Here is a 21,765-nt window from a genome sequence, read left to right as displayed (position 1 = left end):
GGTTTTAAACTCAGAAGGTGATGTGTTTCAAAAATTTCAAAATGAAAGGTATACTTAATAGAACAACTATGATATCAACTCAAATGAGTAAATACGGTAATAATAAAATGTAAAATAAACGGTAATAATTTCCAATAATGTAGCCAAAAAAGAAATATTCAATCCCGGACGAGCCCCAATTTCTGTTTACGAGCCAGGCGTAACGAGAAAAGAAAAGCCAGCAACAAACTTGTAACAATAACAAATTTATTACAGAAAAATTATTAAAGAAAAATAAAATAACAAATTATCTTTACAAATACCTGAAGTCCAAATAAAAATTACAAATGTCTAGTCTGATCCTGGAATGATCCTTTTCCAAAAGCACAGTTAAATCCAAGTTAAATCCAAGAACACTTTAGAATAAATTCCCACAATAAAATCCACAAGAATAATTAATAATCCAAGCTCCAATAAATCACTTAATTTCCAAGTTGAATAATACTCCAAATATATTGATGACTTAAAAGATTACTGATGACTAAAAAGGTAACTGATGACTTAAAGATAAGATTAATGAAAAATGTCTCCTTATATATAATAACTAAGAAGTTTCCAGAAAGGTCTATTATGTTCTCAAGTAATCATAATCTAGCAACTTCACCAATAAAGATCATTCCAGAAGTTTCTATCTAAATATAATGCATGAGTTTTCTACAACAGTTAAGAACCTTCTAGTACATACATGTAGTTTATGTTCTAAAAATAGAACAATGATAATATTGGAAATACCAACTGGTCAGATATAAATTATATACATGTAATATGTTGCATACATAACAATCACAATCTTATTGGTTGAGTTAACTGCCCCTGAAAGTGCATAAATTAAAAAAAAAGAACACATCTTTTAAGGCCTATTATGCCTCAGTTAGTGCTCAAAAACTTATTTATGGAATATTGTTACAGTTTCAAAAATTTCTCATTTGCCATATAGATAAATGTTTTGTTTCTTTAGTTCTTTTGGCAATTAGTAATAGCAAATTAGTATTTTGTATTGGAGTTTAAATACTACTTTGTTTAAGTTTTGCTTACCATTACGAAACATTTCTGCATGCTAAGCATTACTGTACATCTAACTTGCTATAAATCCATTATAAAAACAATATTAAACCCATGTTCGACATTTGACATTAAGTCATAATGTGCCTTAAATATTTACATAAGAAAGTATACAGACTAAATGATTTAATACTTATTAATTATATGAAATATATGACGTATTTACCTCTCAATAATGGTACACATATCCATGCTTTACCAGGTCCGAGATTTGAAAATTGTGCATACGACATTTCCAGGAAAAAGATAGGAATTGCGCACAGCATTATGAATATGAAGTATGGAATAAGAAATGCACCTGAAATAATGAACCAACAAGTCAATGAAATGTTTAAGGCATTATGTTTATAAATTCTAGGAATAAACGATCCATCAAAATGAAAACAAACAGACCAAGACTGGTTTACAAGGTATTGTTTCTCACATCAAGGACTTTATATATCATTGGTAAATGGTGGCTTATTGTAAAAAACCGAAGTCGGTCACTGCTTACTTTCGATGATTCGCGATATACTAACCTATTTTTAGAACATTTTTTCACCTGATGAGGTGTATCCCATTGTGATGCCATTTTTGGAGAGATTAACAATATGGCGGGTCACACACGTGCTCATTGTCTTACAAACTTACGGGAAACCAAAAGGTATACTGTTTCTACATGTAATCATGTAATCGTCAAGCCATATGTGTTGATATTATATTCATGGAAGGACTATGTAATCAGATTAATTAAAGGTTATTTGAATTATATACTTAGCAAATAATTGCAAAAAAAAATGGAAAAACTATGTATTACAGAATACATACCCCCTCCATTTTTGTAGCACAGATATGGGAACCTCCAGATATTTCCCAGTCCCACAAGGCAACCAATGCAGGAAAATATAAACTCATACCAGTTCTTCCAATTACCACGTTTGGACATCTTCTTCCTTCTCCTGGACAATTATACAAATACCTTACTTTAGGTAAAAGTATGTTGATAGATAAGGACAGTGTTTTACATGTACAAATGAATTCTAATAAAAGAAACTTATTTTAATTATTGTCATATACTTACATAAAGATCACAACACTTAACCTATATTTAACATCTGAGACATGGAACATAGCTGTTTGATAGACAACTTATATTCCTGTTATTATATTCCTTATTTCAACACAAATAGTTTAATACATAGAGGATATTCAAGTTTTTTCTATAAATACAATATTTATTTTCATCGAGTGGTGTGAAAATAAATATTTTATGAGTGGCGGTAGTCAATTTTCTCATTTTTCGTTTTTCTGGCATTACAATTTTAAAGACTTCCATTAAAATTTGTGTTTTGGCTGAATTAAAAAGGAAGTACTCCGGCAAGACACCAGTAAAAATACGGAAAATATGTTTCACTGCTGTGAAAAAAAAATTTACAGTGAAAATACGGAAAATGAAAATGCACATTTTATTTCATCAATATTTCTCAATATTTCATTTATAAATATATACTTAACTGTTATATCGTTAAAAAAAGAAGTGAAAATATATAAAAGAGGTAATAATATTAAATATTCCTGTCATTTTGAGTATCACTGATCAGTCCAGGCCTGTCAAATTGACCACCGTGATACCGCTAACATCAATCAGTAGTTGTCAAAAATATATCCACCCGAATAAAATTTACATGTCTTGATGAATATCTTCAATAGTTTTCGACCTATCTTGGATTTTACTGTTGAAATATGATAACCTAAGTCATTTGTGTGCGCGATTATCTTACTGTATATTTGCAAAAACGACTATTTCACCTATTCCCTTACTTCATATTGATATCAAAAAGTTGAAATGATACTTTTTGAGGTAGCAAAACAAAACAAAACAAAAATAATAATATTATGAAACTATTTTTTTAAGTTTATTTCCGTAAGGCCGTCAAAACCTAACACACAAAGACACATGCAAATCAGATAAAAACGCAACAAGCAATTACTAAATACTATAAAGCAAAAGATAACGAACTAATAGAATTACTTGCAGACGGACATATTCCCATTGTGGTAATTATCATTAAAATCATTATAAATAAGCAAAACAAAACATTACATTAAACAGTCCAAAACATCCGTAAATAAATAACAGAGATAAAAAATTTAACAAGTAGAAATTTCATAACCCTTAGCTAGCAGATTCTACTTATGCGACCAGTGCAGACCAGTATCAACAGGGTCTTCAGTCAAAACGTATTTTGAAATTTCCCGTGATATTTATAAACGTAAATGGTTTAATCCAGATTGAAAGATAAGATATTAAGTGTAAGAGTTATGTAATAGAAAGAGCATCAAAACACGGGGCTATCTGATTTGTACGAGGGGGCGTAGTCTCCGAGTATTAATCAGATTGCCGAGTGTTTTGATGTTCTTTCTCTTTTCTATCATAGTCAAACATAAAAACACATTCCCTGTTGTCGCAATATGAAACCCCGCAATAAGTAACGAATGAACGAGCATCTGAATATGATAGTTCTGTCGCTTTCCCTTTCTCTGCCTTCACAATAAGTAAACCCCAGCAAAAATGAGCCAATCAATGGGCATGCTCTGGAGTGCGGGTAAATGTAACTAATGCCTGCACTATAATTAACGCATTGTGCATGTATATGTATACGATTTAACTGTGACACATTTTTAACAGAAAGATCCCAAACTATGATACAAATAATTACATATCATGTTTAACAAGAATATTTTGTTAAAACTCACCGAGTTAATGTATGTCCAAAACAGGATAATAGAAGAAACAAAAAATTAAACCGAATTTCACTCTATCCTATTCACAATGGTACAATGGTATTCAGTACTATCAAATCGGTTACTATTTTTGTTATTATAACTTGAAAAGAATAATATTATTAAAAGGTGTAATATAAACTGTATATCAAAATGACAATTAGAATTGCTAATTTCACTAAAAGTAGATATACAACTTACTAAATAGATACTGTAATGTGAGAATATTATGTCGACTTTTTCATCTATCCACTTTCAAAATAGTGAAAACTGACCACTTTAATTATATCATAACATCGTTTTCGCTCCGTTACTCTTCGCTACAAGAAGGGTAGTGCAGCGACAGTTAGGATATGATTTAAATGAGATTGAAGATACATTATACCTCATAGATGACTTATTTTCGTTCAGTAAAAAGGGTAGATTTGCATTTTTAAGATGTTGTATTAATGGATTTAGTACATTTAATATGTTTATTTATAACTTAAGAAAGTAACGCTGGTTGAAATATTTTGTTATAATGGTAGCAATATGTGAAGACCGTGCCATATTGACATTCGTACAAAATCATATAACTAAAATCGCGAAAGAAGCTAAAGATGGCTAATTTTCAGGGCAAAATAACATGTTTTCATATACAGGATGCAAATAATAAAATGCTTTTGAAAAAAAAAACTGATATGTTGATATTTTCCTGTCATATCTTTATTATTTTGTACGTTGATAACAATATTGTTTGCAGAAATGTGAAACAATGAAAGCGCTAGCAAATTAAATGTATAAAAAGAACTAAATTTATTATTTCTACATAGAAAACTTCATGTATTATAAAAAAACACTTTTTTACTTGTATTTATCATGTAAAAATCCCGAATAACTAAATTTCATATTTCAATATGAAATTAATTCTAATTATACAATTGTTATATATATATAAAATGAAAAAGATAATAAGCAACACCAACATAATAAAATGCAAAAGACAATTACCAAATTTAAAAAGCATTTTAATAAGTTCAGAATTTAAAGAAAACAATATAATGCCCTGTGTTAAAAAATGCAACGAACAGAGGTGTGGCCTCTGTGATTATTTAATAGAAGGATATTCTTTAAAACTTCAGGATAAAATATTTCATATAAAAGAAAATATGGACTGTACTGTTGAAAATGTTTTATATGTTTTAGTTTGCAACGGCTGCAAAGAATTTTACATAGGCCAAACAGGTGACAAACTCAGAAACAGAAAAACTGTTCATGCTCAGCAGATAAGAGACCCATCAACCAGACAATTACCTTTAAGTGAGCATTTAGATAAATGCTCTAAAAAAGACCCGAAATTTTGTATTTTCCCATTTTATAAATTTCACAGTAAAAACGTTTCAGCTAGGTTATCTAGAGAACGCTATTTTATTGATGTTTTTAATCCAAAACTTAATACTATATAATGACGTTACTATTTTTAGATTATGCGTACACATGTGTACACAAAAACGTCGTCGTTACTATGCGACGACGTCACATTTGCCCTGATGATCATAAGAGAAACCGGTTGGCAAATAATTAAATAAGTTAACTCATGGACTGTGTTTTTTGTTTTATTTATATGTGACTTTTTTCCGGCACTTGTTTTCATTTTTTGTATATATTTCCGGAAAATTGTACAGAACATGAGTGTGAAACGGGCTAAAACTGACGACAGTAGCTCAGATACTTCGCCATGTGAATCATCAACTTCTATGATACAGGAGGGTGACAAACAGTTGGGAGAAATAAGCGCTAAATTAAGCTTAATATTGACAGCTATCCAAGACCTTACGGATGCAGTTAGGCATAATATGCAACAATTGGATTTTGCAAAAACTAAAAATGCGGTGGTAAATATCAAAGAAGTAATGGAGGGAATTGACGAAACTGCAAGGAATATACCAAATCAATTTCATGCGGAGGATACTAATATGAAAGAGAATGTTGATTACTTTGAATCCGAAGCAATGAGAATAAAAGCAAACATGAATGCAATTTGGGAGAAGAAGCTTAATCAAAGGAAATACGCATTTTGGGGAAATGTAAGGAATGGTGGCACTTTGATTTTTTATGAAAGATGGTTGGAATCAACTCCGATTATTATTCCAAGAAAATTTCAGAAAAGTGAGTTCAATAATGAAAAAGATGAACAGAGGATGTTAAGAGAAAGAGCCGTGATTCATGACTTTAAATTAGAAATCGAAATGATGAGGTTACGCGAGGCTTCCTGCATTGAAACATATAGAAGGATTGATAAAGAAATGGAGGACATAATCATGTCAAAATGTTCGGGAAAAACAGCAGAATGTCTGCTTAATATGTGGAAGCAGAATATACTGAGAAATGAAGAGATATCATTAAAAAGATGGAAAAATAATGAAAAATGGTTAACGGCTTATGAAGAAGAGTTTAGAAAAACATTCGAAAATATTAATCCATTTTTCAAGAAAGAAAGTAGAATAAATGAAATAAATAGGGAAAGACCAATGTCATACGCAGAGGCAGTAAAAAGAATACCGTTTAACGGGAGAGCGCGTAGCAAATCAAGAAATAGTAATCAAAGAAATTCGGAGAATTTAAAAGAACTTGTGCAAGAATTTATTACAAAATTAAACAGTAATGAAATGCAACAAAACAAAAGAAGTTTTGGTCAACAACAAAACAGAAGAAGTTTTGGTCAACAACAAAACAAAAGAAGTTTTGGTGAACAACAAAACAGAAGAATGAATTTTCATCAACAACGAAACAATTATAATCAACAACAGCAAAAAGCATGGCGAAACAAGTCAAACAATTCCAAACTTTCACAAGATGATGTGGTCAGGCCAGAGGATTTTTGTTCTTTTTTGGAGGCCGACCACAACTGGACATGCGAAATGTAGAAAAAGGTAACCTAGTTGAAACGTATCCAAAATTTACAATAATATATAATCTTTCAAATAGAAAACTTTCAGAATATGAAAAAAGTGTATTGTTGATGGGTCTAAAATTTACACCAACACCAGAAAAAAATAATCCTAGAGAACTTAATAATGATATTTCAGAATTTTTTCGTAAAATACGATTGCTTGAATATTTTGATGAAACTGAGAATAAAGATGTTTCTTTGGCCAGGAATAAAACATATTTCAATCCACCTAGTGGTCGTAATGGAAAATTAGATACATATATATCAACAACTAATACTTGGTGTTCAAGTGTTTTAAATGAAGAAAAAAACATTAAACATAACATTACTTTAAACCAGCGTAAAGCTCTTAAATCACTTGCAGAAGATAACACAATAATTATTAAAGAAGCAGATAAGGGTGGTGGTATTGTAATTATGAATGTAGACTTTTATAAAAGAAAAATTCTAGAAATGTTAAAAGAAGAATCTTACTACAAATCTATAACTGATTTTAATAAAAAGGGAACTTTTTTAAAAATAAAAGAGTTAATCAGCAAAAATACCAAATTAACAACAAATGAGATTGACTTTCTGTTAAATTTTGAAACAAAACCAAGTACATTTTACGGACTTCCGAAAATTCATAAAAGTAAGATTATTCCAGAAATATGCAAATCAAAAGCCTCTGAATATATTGAAATACTTAATCCGGAAGACTTAACATTTAGACCTATAGTTGCTGGTCCTCAATGTGAAACTAGCCATTTAAGTTCATTTCTAGATAATTTATTAAAACCTTTTGTGGGAAAAGTTAAAAGTAACTTGAGAGATGATATTGATTTTCTGAATAACATACCAAAGAAAGTTGAAGAAAGTACAAACTTAATTTCATTTGACATAGTAAGTTTGTACACAAATATACCCCATAAACTAGGTTTAGAAGCCATTTCATTTTGGTTAAATAAGTACCCAGAATTAATTACACATCGTTTTGATAAGAGCTTTATATTAAATGGCCTTGAAATAATTTTACAAAATAATATTTTTTCATTTAATAATCAATATTATAGTCAGGTAAAAGGTACAGCCATGGGGACAAAGGTTGCTCCAACATATGCAACACTTGTACTAGGTTATTTAGAAGAAACATTGTATTCAGAAATTAACAAACAGAAAGGTGAAGATTTTGCTAATTATATTCAATGTAACTGGAAAAGATTTTTGGATGATTGTTTTATATTTTGGCAAAGATCTCTAATTGATTTATTATATTTTGAAAAAATACTTAATTCACTTCATAAAGATATACAATTTAAGAAACAACAAAGTACAGACAGACTTCCGTTTTTAGATGTAATGGTTATTAAGAAAGGAACATATATAGTCACTGATGTATATTTTAAAAGTACTGATTCTAAACAATATCTAAATTTTAAATCGTGTCATCCAAAACACATTAAAACAAATATCCCGTTTTCGCTAGCAAGGAGAATATGTGCAATTGTATCTGATAAGGAAATACTTAAGATTAGACTTAAGGAACTCGCCATCACTCTAATTAAAAGAAAATTTCCAATTCAACTTATAAAAACTGGTATTAAAAAAGCTTTGGAGATTCCCCGAACCACCTTACTTCAAGTTAAGGAGCAACCAAAAAACAAAATTCTTCCATATATTTCAACATGTAACCCGAAAAACAGAGAATTGTTTGGCATAATTAAAACAAACATGGAAATTCTGAAACATGATGAAAAAATGAAAAAGATAATAAGCAACACCAACATAATAAAATGCAAAAGACAATTACCAAATTTAAAAAGCATTTTAATAAGTTCAGAATTTAAAGAAAACAATATAATGCCCTGTGTTAAAAAATGCAACGAACAGAGGTGTGGCCTCTGTGATTATTTAATAGAAGGATATTCTTTAAAACTTCAGGATAAAATATTTCATATAAAAGAAAATATGGACTGTACTGTTGAAAATGTTTTATATGTTTTAGTTTGCAACGGCTGCAAAGAATTTTACATAGGCCAAACAGGTGACAAACTCAGAAACAGAAAAACTGTTCATGCTCAGCAGATAAGAGACCCATCAACCAGACAATTACCTTTAAGTGAGCATTTAGATAAATGCTCTAAAAAAGACCCGAAATTTTGTATTTTCCCATTTTATAAATTTCACAGTAAAAACGTTTCAGCTAGGTTATCTAAAGAACGCTATTTTATTGATGTTTTTAATCCAAAACTTAATACTATATAATGACGTTACTATTTTTAGATTATGCGTACACATGTGTACACAAAAACGTCGTCGTTACTATGCGACGACGTCACATTTGCCCTGATGATCATAAGAGAAACCGGTTGGCAAATAATTAAATAAGTTAACTCATGGACTGTGTTTTTTGTTTTATTTATATGTGACTTTTTTCCGGCACTTGTTTTCATTTTTTGTATATATTTCCGGAAAATTGTACAGAACATGAGTGTGAAACGGGCTAAAACTGACGACAGTAGCTCAGATACTTCGCCATGTGAATCATCAACTTCTATGATACAGGAGGGTGACAAACAGTTGGGAGAAATAAGCGCTAAATTAAGCTTAATATTGACAGCTATCCAAGACCTTACGGATGCAGTTAGGCATAATATGCAACAATTTGATTTTGCAAAAACTAAAAATGCGGTGGTAAATATCAAAGAAGTAATGGAGGGAATTGACGAAACTGCAAGGAATATACCAAATCAATTTCATGCGGAGGATACTAATATGAAAGAGAATGTTGATTACTTTGAATCCGAAGCAATGAGAATAAAAGCAAACATGAATGCAATTTGGGAGAAGAAGCTTAATCAAAGGAAATACGCATTTTGGGGAAATGTAAGGAATGGTGGCACTTTAATTTTTTATGAAAGATGGTTGGAATCAACTCCGATTATTATTCCAAGAAAATTTCAGAAAAGTGAGTTCAATAATGAAAAAGATGAACAGAGGATGTTAAGAGAAAGAGCCGTGATTCATGACTTTAAATTAGAAATCGAAATGATGAAGTTACGCGAGGCTTCCTGCATTGAAACATATAGAAGGATTGATAAAGAAATGGAGGACATAATCATGTCAAAATGTTCGGGAAAAACAGCAGAATGTCTGCTTAATATGTGGAAGCAGAATATACTGAGAAATGAAGAGATATCATTAAAAAGATGGAAAAATAATGAAAAATGGTTAACGGCTTACGAAGAAGAGTTTAGAAAAACATTCGAAAATATTAATCCATTTTTCAAGAAAGAAAGTAGAATAAGTGAAATAAAAAGGGAAAGACCTATGTCATACGCAGAGGCAGTAAAAAGAAGACCGTTTAACGGGAGAGCGCGTAGCAAATCAAGAAATAGTAATCAAAGAAATTCGGAGAATTTAAAAGAACTTGTGCAAGAATTTATTACAAAATTAAACAGTAATGAAATGCAACAAAACAAAAGAAGTTTTGGTCAACAACAAAACAGAAGAAGTTTTGGTCAACAACAAAACCAAAGAAGTTTTGGTCAACAACAAAACAGAAGAATGAATTTTCATCAACAACGAAACAATTATAATCAACAACAGCAAAAAGCATGGCGAAACAAGTCAAACAATTCCAAACTTTCACAAGATGATGTGGTCAGGCCAGAGGATTTTTGTTCTTTTTTGGAGGCCGACCACAACTGGACATGCGAAATGTAGAAAAAGGTAACCTAGTTGAAACGTATCCAAAATTTACAATAATATATAATCTTTCAAATAGAAAACTTTCAGAATATGAAAAAAGTGTATTGTTGATGGGTCTAAAATTTACACCAACACCAGAAAAAAATAATCCTAGAGAACTTAATAATGATATTTCAGAATTTTTTCGTAAAATACGATTGCTTGAATATTTTGATGAAACTGAGAATAAAGATGTTTCTTTGGCCAGGAATAAAACATATTTCAATCCACCTAGTGGTCGTAATGGAAAATTAGATACATATATATCAACAACTAATACTTGGTGTTCAAGTGTTTTAAATGAAGAAAAAAACATTAAACATAACATTACTTTAAACCAGCGTAAAGCTCTTAAATCACTTGCAGAAGATAACACAATAATTATTAAAGAAGCAGATAAGGGTGGTGGTATTGTAATTATGAATGTAGACTTTTATAAAAGAAAAATTCTAGAAATGTTAAAAGAAGAATCTTACTACAAATCTATAACTGATTTTAATAAAAAGGGAACTTTTTTTAAAAATAAAAGAGTTTAATCAGCAAAAATACCAAATTAACAACAAATGAGATTGACTTTCTGTTATATTTTGAAACAAAACCAAGTACATTTTACGGACTTCCGAAAATTCATAAAAGTAAGATTATTCCAGAAATATGCAAATCAAAAGCCTCTGAATATATTGAAATACTTAATCCGGAAGACTTAACATTTAGACCTATAGTTGCTGGTCCTCAATGTGAAACTAGCCATTTAAGTTCATTTCTAGATAATGTATTAAAACCTTTTGTGGGAAAAGTTAAAAGTTATTTGAGAGATGATATTGATTTTCTGAATAACATACCAAAGAAAGTTGAAGAAAGTACAAACTTAGTTTCATTTGACATAGTTAGTTTGTACACAAATATACCCTATAAACTAGGTTTAGAAGCCATTTCATTTTGGTTAAATAAGTACCCAGAATTAATTACACATCGTTTTGATAAGAGCTTTATATTAAATGGCCTTGAAATAATTTTACAAAATAATATTTTTTCATTTAATAATAAATATTATAGTCAGGTAAAAGGTACAGCCATGGGGACAAAGGTTGCTCCAACATATGCAACACTTGTACTAGGTTATTTAGAAGAAACATTGTATTCAGAAATTAACAAACAGAAAGGTGAAGATTTTGCTAATTATATTCAATGTAACTGGAAAAGATTTTTGGATGATTGTTTTATATTTTGGCAAAGATCTCTAATTGATTTATTATATTTTGAAAAAATACTTAATTCACTTCATAAAGATATACAATTTAAGAAACAACAAAGTACAGACAGACTTCCGTTTTTAGATGTAATGGTTATTAAGAAAGGAACATATATAGTCACTGATGTATATTTTAAAAGTACTGATTCTAAACAATATCTAAATTTTAAATCGTGTCATCCAAAACACATATTACAACAAATATCCCGTTTTCGCTAGCAAGGAGAATATGTGCAATTGTATCTGATAAGGAAATACTTAAGATTAGACTTAAGGAACTCGCCATCACTCTAATTAAAAGAAAATTTCCAATTCAACTTATAAAAACTGGTATTAAAAAAGCTTTGGAGATTCCCCGAACCACCTTACTTCAAGTTAAGGAGCAACCAAAAAACAAAATTCTTCCATATATTTCAACATGTAACCCGAAAAACAGAGAATTGTTTGGCATAATTAAAACAAACATGGAAATTCTGAAACATGATGAAAAAATGAAAAAGATAATAAGCAACACCAACATAATAAAATGCAAAAGACAATTACCAAATTTAAAAAGCATTTTAATAAGTTCAGAATTTAAAGAAAACAATATAATGCCCTGTGTTAAAAAATGCAACGAACAGAGGTGTGGCCTCTGTGATTATTTAATAGAAGGATATTCTTTAAAACTTCAGGATAAAAATATTTCATATAAAAGAAAATATGGACTGTACTGTTGAAAATGTTTTATATGTTTTAGTTTGCAACGGCTGCAAAGAATTTTACATAGGCCAAACAGGTGACAAACTCAGAAACAGAAAAACTGTTCATGCTCAGCAGATAAGAGACCCATCAACCAGACAATTACCTTTAAGTGAGCATTTAGATAAATGCTCTAAAAAAGACCCGAAATTTTGTATTTTCCCATTTTATAAATTTCACAGTAAAAACGTTTCAGCTAGGTTATCTAGAGAACGCTATTTTATTGATGTTTTTAATCCAAAACTTAATACTATATAATGACGTTACTATTTTTAGATTATGCGTACACATGTGTAAACAAAAACGTCGTCGTTACTATGCGACGACGTCACATTTGCCCTGATGATCATAAGAGAAACCGGTTGGCAAATAATTAAATAAGTTAACTCATGGACTGTGTTTTTTGTTTTATTTATATATATATATATATATATATATATATATATATATATACATGTAATTAATATTCATACGTACAAATGTACAAATGTATATGATGTTGAAATAAATGTAAAACATATCCCGAATAACTAAATTTCATATTTCAATGTGAAATTAATTCTAATAATAAAATTATTATATATATATAATAAATATTCATGCGTATTAATGTATATGATGTTGAAATCCCAAATCACTAAATTTCATATTTGATTTTTAAATGATTTTAATAATGAAATTAATAAAAATTATATATATATAATTATTCATATCTTGTTAGAGGGTAAGATGTTGCATAGATATTTAGTTTTATTTTGTATATGCAAAATATTTAAAAAAAAAAATGAAATATTTTAGTTCATTATATCGAATGTTTGAACATGAGATGGTCACAGTAGATGATTTTCCGACATGTCAGTTAATGATTGTTTGTTTGCTTCATTTTACGCCTTTTTCCAACAGTATTTTAGTCATATAGGCGGGTAGATTCCTAACCATCGTTCCTGGAGAGTTACACCAGTACTTGACTACCTTCCTTCGCGCTAAACTACCAAAGCATCTCCCGGGGATCAAACCCACGCCAGAGAGGTAACTGGATCAGAAGTCATCGACTCTAACCCCTCGACCACGGAGGCGGTTTGTGAAATAAAAGACTAATAGCATATCCGTCTGAGCTACAAGGGACGCTAGACTAACAAGTATTATAGCAGTATTTGAAAATAAAATGAACAAAAAAGTACATAAGACACTTTGAAAGTCATTTGTTACTTGGAAACATAGGCAGGGGACGTGCTGAAGGAAACTAATGTTAAGCGTTCGTTTATTAAGATGACTTTAAGATATAGATAGAAAATAGGAACCATTAAAGAACATCCAAAACGGCAAAACTGGAAATGTTGCAGGCTCGGTTTGAATGAGCCTGTTCATGGACGATGCTGGAAAGGACAAGATACCTTCCGCACTCCGTAGCACCGGGTTAAGCAGAATAAAATGGTAAAATTTTGAATTTAGAAACATCAATAGATATCTTTAAGTGACAATTTAAAACAATAGAAAAAGATATAGTGCAACACAGTGTTGCTGGCTTTCATTTAATAGAAAGTCCTAAGTGTATCCTAAGTACTAGGACGTAAGATCATCTTTTAAACTAATATAAGTTTCAAAAACTTTATTTCTTTTGTCAATGACATAAGGCTTTCCTATGAGTAAATTGAAGAATTCTAATAGCACGCTGCATTGCTATACAGAAAATGAATGAATTTGAACTAAAAACTCACAAGTTAGAATATTTTCTTTCAAGCGCACAATTATCTCAGTTTTTGGTATTCAGAGTTAGGATTTTCTTCGCAACGTAGCCCTGCAGGGATTTATATTCCTCTATAGAAATGTTAATACGAGGGCTTTTCAATCACAGATATAGGACGTTGATTTTTATTGCGTTAATATGGCAACAAGGGACAATATCGCGAGAGTTTGTAAGAAGTGATATGCGATAAGGAGTTATTATCAAATTACAGCGCTTTATTTGACTGAGAAGATCCTCTTGGGTTTTCTGGTACGACATCTTCATGATGATATGTATTGTCTTGTTCGTTTTGTGTACAATGACACGCAGGATATATGTTCCATTTGTATGAATCTGTATTAAAGATCTATGATTTGTTATTTCAATAGTAGTTTATGGTTTTACTGGTACAGTATACGTGTATATAACGATATTTTCTTAAAGTGTTATAGTGGCATTGTGCTGACAAGTTAAGCTTTCTGTTTCAAAAGAATGTCTATCATGACCAAAAATTAATACTTACAATTGTTCAGCCCGAGAATAAAAAAAATAACTGCCTTAAATTTAAATTGAATTCCCTAAATTACCGTTGAATTCCAAAAGATATTTACACCAACCAAGACAATACTTTCCACTAGTTTCGACCTCAAAGATGTTAATTGTATTTTCGACTCTTAAAAATCGTTCAAGAGGATATTACTGTGCTTGTGATTTTTTAGTTACTTCTAAAGAACACATTTGTTGGTGGTTCCTATTCAAAGTTTCACTCAAATTTGATATTTAAAATATTGATAAATTATATACAGTCTCTTTATAAATGTAAAATAAACATGATTTGACTTCACACAAAATAGATATGTTTAAAATTGTGCACACTATAGCTGGTCACAGTATGCATATATAGTGTCATTAAAAAACTGGCAGTTTCTTTAAAGAAAGGATCAACTTTATCAACGTAACTTGCCTCTTAATATATATTACAGCTTCTTCTTATTTAAAGTTTATTGATTGTTTTGTTCAAATTAACCATATTCATTAAGGATTTCATAGCTTTAAATATATTTCTGTGATTAAGGATGAGCATAGTATATCTTTAAATGTTGAATAATGCTAAAGTAGATACCAAGGGGCAGTAGCCTACACTTTCGGCTACCTTCCTTGCACAGGCTCAATCACACCGAGCTTGCATCATTTTCAATATTGCTATTTTGGGCGTTCTTTAGGGTTTTTCGTTTTTTTTGTATTTCATCATCACCATTGATATCTTTAGAACTTCACGTGAGTTGTGTGGGTTATCGTTTATATATAAAATTAAATGCATCTATTTAGCAAAAATGTTATTTCGTTTTTAACCTGCAAACTTCATTTTCAAGTACATGGACAAAATGTCAATTGTAATTGCACGGACGTATGCTTGTTGTTAACTGGGTGATGATAATGTTATACATGACAACAAGGCGATAAGTATCAAATCAATTACAGACTCTGTTTGACTTCGTTACTTTTCACTGATTTCTTTTGCTGACAAATTAAACATCCTACGCTCTTTTCTGCTTTCGTGCAGCTTTGCATATTTATGCAAATTTGGAAGTAATTTAATTCCGAATAAATTAGCTATGATTAAAAGTTTTTTCCTTGGCCCGCCCTTGTGCCTTTGAAATACATACCGGTACAGGAGTGACAATATTTTACTCTATTTTTACTCTGCAGTTAATTTTCATAACAGATATTGAGTGATACATTTGATTATAAAAAGTTGTCTACTTTTATTTGGAATATGTATCATGTTGGGGGTTCGACAACAATTATGTTCACTTAACAAAATAACAATGTTCATCATTACCGTAATCAGTGGAGTCTTTTATAAAGGCACATTCCTTCACAACAACATATTTGTTTTGTTTCGTAAAAGAATATCAATAATGCAATATAGTTTTATTTGTATCTTCTTGTTTTAAATTAGAAAACATACCAAAAACCCAACGCATTAGTATTGTTAGTACAATACTCTATAATTTGTTTACAAAACACACTTCGAATGTTTACGGAGTGTTGAAGACTGACTTAAAAAATTCTACCAATATATAACAGATTCACCCCAGAAACTTCCACATAGTAAATATCCTTAAGAAATGCTTTCGGTGATTTGTTGTAGTACTTAATTGAATTCGCCAATCTTTTTATTTAAAAGTTTAATGAGTTGCTTCAAGAAGTTTCAAATTGGAAATAGAACGCAAGTCAAAGTGAATTTCATTCTCGATTGATTTCATGTAATTATACCAAATTAACAAAATTCAATTTTTGTTTTTGTGTTTAGTAACACAACTTTAGTGTATTGTTCCAAATCGCAGAAAAATAGCGGATAGGATCTATTTTGTAAAATATGGTTTCTATGTGCAGAAACAAAATTTCATATCATTTTAAAAAAAGGGACTTCTTTGACGTTTTTATTCATAATGGAACTGGAAATAATCTTTAAGGAGATTTAAGTACTGTTTGATGGAGAACTCTAGACCAATAACTCGTGTGCAAAATTTCGGATCGTTCGCTCACATAGTTTTTCTATAAATATTATTTTTGTTGTGCCTATTGACCCCAAAATAAGAAGCGTTCAGTTACTTGTCTCTAAAATAAGGCTAAAAATCACACAAAACTAATTTGAAACTCATTTCTGAGCATATATATTTTTTTAATTATATTTTGCAAATGAGTATGTTTTAGTTGCCTTGCTCTAGTTGAGTAATTTTATTTTTATTTTATGTCTTCAGGTTTTTGGAGTTCTTTAAATATTAAGTTAACCTTTACCCCACTGGAAATAAAAGGGATTAGCCCGTTTCTAACAGTATGAAGCATTACCAGCCCATTTAACTTTTAATGGTCACGATTTCTCTTTAGGCTATTCTAATATTTCGTCTTGTCATGAATGTTCTTTTGTCATCATTTAGAAAAATTGTTTGTATTTTAAACAGAATGAGACAAAAGGAAATACACGTTAAAAAAATTTAATTGAGACGAAGAAAGTTTTAGGGCATTATTCCTTTCTTTGTCAATTTTTGTTGTTGTCTAATATTTTGTTTTTACTGATATTTTTTATTACATCAGACAGATTAACGTATCTTCAGAATTTAAGGATAATTTACATTTTTCTAAATCATTTGAGTTCGTCAGTTCTGTTGACTCCACAATGCAAATTATTTTAGCTCTCTTGTCACTAATCAAAATGATAGGCAAAATAAGTTTTTACATGACGAAAATGAAATACCTGAGATAACCTATTAAATCTACGTTATGTGAGTAACAAAGCGTGAATTTTGCTAACCTTATTTAAATATAAGATACTTTATTCGGAAATATCAATATGATATTGAAAGATAGATGTGTTCCTATTTTAGCTTTGAGTTCACAAATCAAAGCTTGAATAATGATTGTGTGGAATTATATTCCATGTTTCTAAACTCGTTTGATATTTATCTCAAACTCTTTTTAGTTCTATTAAGTCCAAGCATATGATCAAATTTATTTTTCTTAAATTGATATTTGTTCACCATATGTTTATTATACGAGTATACTGAGTGTCGTTTTTCTGTACATTTTTAAACAAGTAGATATTTCGTAGAAAATGCCTGTTGCATATAATTCATTTCACCGTATAATTGAATTTTAATTTATAATTCCGTGTAAAGCTTCTAATTCATAATTCCGACTTATAAATCAGTCAATGCAGTCTAAATTAAGAATAAATGTCTAGCCCTATTTGTCTGCTATTTAAACAACATACTTCATTATAGTACCAAATTGACGAGTTGACTTTTTTGTGACATTAGATGACCTTAATTCTTATGGCTAGTGACATTTTGAATTGTCTTTGTAATTTTCAGATAAACCTATAGGTTAGATTTCTTTTCAAACGGACCTTATTAATAAGTTAATTGAAAATTTATATAAATGTTTTAGATATATTTGTTTCGTATGCCCTACAATGGAAGTGTTGAGATATCTAATTAAAACAGATAATCAAAATGCGCTAGAGACGCCATTTGAGCCGCGTCATGACAAAACCGACATAGTGCGTTTGCGACCAGCATGGATCCAGACCAGTCTGCGCATCCGCGCAGTCTGAGCAGGATCCATGCTGTTCGCCTAAAAACGTTATTACAAGTAGAGAAACTGAATGCGAAGAGCATGGATCCTGATCAGCCTGCGCGAACGTTGGTCAATAGTGTTGTAGATAAAGTACAATCTAGAAAATAAATAGTTTATCCAAGGCTGGAAATAAAACAAAAATGATTTTCTTAGGAATTTGCCTGCCGTAATTGTGCCGATAATAATGTTGTTTTTGTTTTCAGCTCCACTTGAAATTGTTCATAGTTAACGTAACAGAGCAAAATCTTTTATAATGAAAATTAAATTTCCTGACTGACAAATATTGGAATCAAATGACCGCAATAAAACATCAATGCGATACTCTTATATTATCTCTTTATCGATAAGCTATGGTTGATTTGCCCAACTGTAACACGATTTGATAGCCAAATACTAATTTTTGAGGGATTTATTCAAAAGTTTTGTTCCATGTTTTTTTTTTGTAATCCATTTATACAATTCTCAGACATAAACCAGGTGAATATGAAAGCCTTTGATGAATAAAATTGTTTACTGTTATTGTTTAGTCACAACTGGTTGCTTATGTGACATTCTTCAAGTAAAAAAGAAAAACTTAAAAACAAACGGCAATAGTTTTGAGTTTCGGAAGAACATTCTGTCAACAAGTTAAAGAAAATATTTTTTAGCGTGGCAGGAACAATATAGAGAATTAGTAACCGTAAAGAAAGTCGGAAACGGCAAAATTGAAAATGTTGCAGCTCGGTGTGAATGAACCTGTTCATGGACAGTACTTGAAAGTGAAAGCTACTGTTAACGTCCCCTAGTACCGGCTTAGGCAGAATACAATATTAAAACATTGTGATGGTGAAAGTTTCTATAAAAAAAACATCATCCACAACCTTTCATGAAAAGCGGCGTATGGTCTCCTCGTTAAAGATGCGTGTGTCCAAAACGGTAATATAATGGGCGAAACTAATAAACATAGAATTTTGAATGGGGATAAAAGGTTATGAAGCCTGCATATCACAGCTAAGCTGTCAAAAGACAAACTTAAAAAGCATGCCACATATCCTAATAGAAATTAATTTTTTAGAAAGTAATACAGGAACCGCCCAAGATGAAGAAAAGCAGATAGAAAAACAAAAGTACCACAGACAAATAAATAATGTGGTATTGGCCGATCCTAAAGGATCTGAAATAATATTTCTGATTGTATGTACGGCACACGGCACAAACAACGCTGATATGACGATAATAAAAAAGAGAAATAGAATCCTTCAATCAAACAATTGCTTCACTAGAAAACACCGAAATCGTATTTCTCATATGACGGAAACAACATTGTGATATCCCCTCGTACATATTAATGTCAAATACATCAAGCCATTCTCTGTCTATCAGGCACGATTGACAAATTAATTTGACAATTTATTCAAAACACTAACATAATCTGCATTCAAGAGTAAAATTGAAATCCCTTAAGGTGTTGATTCATGGCACAATAATTAAATAGGATGGAAACAATTATAATGAAAACATTACAGAATAAAAAAAGCGTGAATAATTCAAAGGTTGGACAGTATCGACCAGTTTAAGTCATTTAAAGACATGTAAACATATTGTTTGGCTGAAGGTCATCTGAAACGTCAAAAGACAGTTTGACTTCCTGTAACATTTACACGGAAGGAGAAAATATAAAAATGATTTTCATTGGTCATTTTTAAATTACAAACTGAAAGCTGGAAATCTTATAAGAGAGATATAATGTGCGCGGTTAATATCTGATGTTGTGATGCATTCTGGTATATCTTCTCGAAAATGATATATTTTGTTATACTTTTATTTCCAATATTATTTTTTCAAATATTTTTCTAAACGTCTTGTTAACATTTTGCAACTAGTTTTATTATCGTCTATTTGCAAATACAATTATTGTTGTTAATGTATGATAACGTCCTATAAAAGAATGATACAAACACGTTAGATAGAATTTCACTATTATATAAAAAGGTTGTTATAAAGCTTAGTCAAGAGTACAACAGTACATTTGTACTTAAATTGACAAATGTGGGAACATTTACTTTTGAATCTGCCTTCATATCGCCATTTTTAACTATAAATGATAAAAATAATATAATACTTTTACAGGAGAGACGGTAAAGGAATATGTATACATGTATTGAAACATGAAATATTGTTTCATTAATTGAGGAACATTAGCTTAAAATATAATGTATCGAAATTATGATTGCATTATTATTAGGGACCAATCCTTGATAAACTCGTTATTTAAGCATTAAAGAGAAAATAAGGATACATCAAAAGGTCAAAGCGATGACAAGGTCCCTAGAGCAAGCTCATCTGAACATTACAACATCCAACTGGTTAAAAATATAAATAGATTAGCAGATTAATAGATATATCTTCGTTCTTTTTAAATGTAAATAAAACTGCAGAGAACTTTGCTTTATATTGTCGGTAACTTAATTATATTTGGTAGTGACGACGAGAGACGTAATGAATGTGCTGAACGTTTGTACAATATCATTAGGATGAAAAAAGAATCACTAAAACAGTTAATAAAATTTGGAAAAATACATTTTGTGTTGCAATAATTTTTGTTTACATTAATGCCTGAATGTTAAATTATGTATTGGTAATAACTCAAGAGTTCTGTTTATTCTGTATATTGCTTACTAAAAACCAACAACAACACCATCTCCCATGGGCAAGTAAAGCAACCGAAATCAGGAATCCCAGGAAGAAAGCTGAATTTGTCAAAATTGAAAATGTTGCAAAATGTAAATTGTTTCCTGGAGTTTCATGCATCTTTCCCGGTAAACATCGATACAAGTTACATTTTAGTCATCTTTATAATATTATGTCATGACACAAAATGTTGTTCAGTTTTGTTCTTGTGTTTATGAAATGCCAAAATATTGGATTAACTAAATCAAAATGATATATTGGGTATTCTCAGGGAACAGCTGAGATACATTTGTCATAATTATCCTTAAATTTTCAGATTATTGCATTTTAATAACGAATAATTATATACGAGACTAAATGTATCATAAACTTTTCATGTTTTAGGACAAGAAAAACGCGCACCTCCTCCATTAATCTTAATATCAAGGACATGAAATACCGCATGTAACTTTTGCATGGTCAATGTGCAAAGATTAACAAGGGTTTTGTTAAGTAACATATGACAACTATCCTAATATCAACCTTCACTGAACGCATCCCCTTACAAAATCAAGCGACACAGGACGTCCGGCAACAAACCAAACAGGATACAAGTGAAGTCAATATTGTTTCATAAAGCGAGTAATTACTTAAACGGCTAAATACGGTAAATAAGGAATGTACTTTTGATGAAGTTTCCATGTTTAATTGTAAATAAATATACAAAAG

General features: G+C 30.3%; 1 long non-coding RNA gene across 1 annotated transcript; it reads right to left on the bottom strand.

Moving 5' to 3' along the window:
- Nucleotides 1-1,264: 1,264 nt before the first annotated feature.
- Nucleotides 1,265-3,995, bottom strand: LOC132741604 (uncharacterized). Its single transcript, XR_009627300.1, has 3 exons — nucleotides 3,838-3,995; nucleotides 1,909-2,039; nucleotides 1,265-1,399 (listed from the first exon to the last, which is right to left on the bottom strand). It is a non-coding gene; the product is annotated as an uncharacterized LOC132741604 (long non-coding RNA).
- Between the last annotated feature and the right edge of the window lie 17,770 nt (nucleotides 3,996-21,765).

Source organism: Ruditapes philippinarum, unplaced genomic scaffold (genome assembly GCF_026571515.1).
Source record: "Ruditapes philippinarum isolate M1 unplaced genomic scaffold, ASM2657151v2 ctg1629_1_1_1_1, whole genome shotgun sequence".
In the NCBI taxonomy this organism is placed as follows: Eukaryota; Metazoa; Mollusca; class Bivalvia; order Venerida; family Veneridae; genus Ruditapes; species Ruditapes philippinarum.
Note: the sequence above shows the minus strand (reverse complement) of the source record. Positions and strands in the feature narration are given on the sequence as shown.